This window comes from Pelobates fuscus, chromosome 4, assembly GCF_036172605.1.
Source record: "Pelobates fuscus isolate aPelFus1 chromosome 4, aPelFus1.pri, whole genome shotgun sequence".
Taxonomy (NCBI): domain Eukaryota; kingdom Metazoa; phylum Chordata; class Amphibia; order Anura; family Pelobatidae; genus Pelobates; species Pelobates fuscus.
The window spans coordinates 211,191,438-211,193,671 of record NC_086320.1 but is presented as its reverse complement, the minus strand read 5'-3'; positions in this window follow the sequence as shown (position 1 = coordinate 211,193,671).

The following is a 2,234-nucleotide window of genomic DNA, read 5'->3' as shown; positions in this document are numbered from 1 at the left end:
TATGACAAGCAAAAAAAAAAACTATCTACATTATATAGGTATTAGCAAATGTTGGTCATTTCTGTTGTTAATATTATTATCTTCAAGTTTGAAGTAATTCTTTAATGACAGGTTCAACATAACCGAAAGATCCCAATAAACATCAAATATATAATAAATTATAGAGATCAAATATATGGTGATTGGAAAAATGCATTTTTTTTGTCATGTGCGCTTTTTTCATAGATTCAAAATATATAGTAATTCAGCGTTATTTACTAATGTGAGAATTGTTAGGAATTCAAAGTGGATTTCATATTTAAGACCAAAATAGCTGGAGCAGAAGTTTTTTTGTCCTTAAGTTTGAAATCCACTTTGAATTCCGGACAAGTCTCCCTTTAGTAAATAACCATGTATATGGCAAATGTTTAGATACTAGCATTATACACTTTAGATCCATTGTCACCGGGTATGCAACTCAGTGGATGTTATACTTCTTTAACACTCACCACCCTTTGTTCTGCTTGGGTACATAGTACATACACTGCAGTTATTATACAGAAGAGCAGAAGAACCACCTGTAGGTCTAAATAGAGTTTTCACAAAATCTGTACATTTGCTAGTAATTCTAATATGTATAGATTTAATTTAAAGGGACACTATAGTCACCCAGACCACTTCAGCTCAATGAAGTGGTCTGGGTGCAGTGTCCCTCAGGTTTTAACCCTTCAGATGTAAACATAGCAGTTTCAGAGAAACTGCTATGTTTACATTTGGGGTTAATCCAGCCTCTAGTGGCTGTCTTCCAGACAGCCACTAGAGGCGCATCTGCGACGCTGGATGCGAATTTTGCATCCATCGCGCAGAGCGTCCATAGAAAAGCATTGAGAAATGCTTTCCTATGGACACTTTGAATGCGCGCGTGGCACTTGCACGGCTCCACTGACGTCGGGCGGGGGAGCTGATGTCAGACAGGGAGCAAAGGTCACCAGCGGCGAGTGATTTCTGCTCATTAAACAGGACCACACAATGAAAATCATTCAAGTCATAAAAACTTGCATTTATTAATCATTACGTTTCCAACCATTCCAAAGTAGTTGAGTTTGAGAACTTTTCTAACTCAGTTTGGGGAATGACTGAGTTTGCACAGCATTTTTAATAAAAAATATTTAGCATGACTTTTGGAAGTGGGAGTTAAGGGGCAGCAAGGGGATTTTATATTCTAAATACAAATTTTGATGTTTTTTGGGCTATATTTTTGCACTTCTGGTGCTTGAAATGTCCTTTGGAAGACAGACTTTAAAGTCCCTCTGGAGCCAATGGAAATTTAAATGCATTCTTTCAAAGGTGTGGTAGGGAAAGAAACGAAACTAAAACACTTTTTAAATTAAGGTTTTTGATTGATTATATACATAGATAGCTAGATATACAAACAATATTTCTTCAAGAAAAAAAATCAATGTCAATATTTTATTTATTTGTTGATTTCCTTAAAGTAAATTTAATCTAAGTTTCTCCAGCCAAATTTTTTCCACTGACTATGGACAGTCCTCTTTTTACCCCAGCGTTTCATTATGGGCTGACACCTGAAGTTTCTCTGTTTGCAATATGCTGTTTGTCTGTACATTGCCTTGTATTAATCAAAAATCTTTGTACAACGTGCAGATTTTGTAATGAGCTACAAAAATCCAATACAATTTTAAAGATAAACAAAAACAGCTTACTCTTACCAATAATCCAAACCAGCTGCAGCTTCACTAGGTAAAACCATATTTTAACTGTCAAATAGCACTGCAAGTGAATGCGCCACTAAGAGAGGTTCAGTTACCACGTAGTAGACTGTGGCGCAATGATAGAGGAATTTGAAAGGACTATATTATTGTCAACTTCTTTTAAACTCAGTTGGCAATCAATCAGTGATAATTGAAAACTCTCAGTTAAATAATGCATCCATACCAATGCTGTTTTACATTTTATTTCCTTATTATACCAATCATTAGTTGCGATCAGAACTTGTCACAGGAAGCAACTCTATTTGGTGATGCTTTCAAATACACTTAAAAGGACAAAAAAAATGCAGAAGTGTATTCTAAAGAAGTAGTGTTTGGGGTTTATTCACTATACAGTAAATTGTGGATAACTGACAATTTGCCACAATATGGCATTCAAAGAATAATTCCGACACTGCTGCATTAAAGATTATGACCCTTTTACTCAAATTTCAGTTTTGGTGTATAGTATAAACTTTGTAAAAT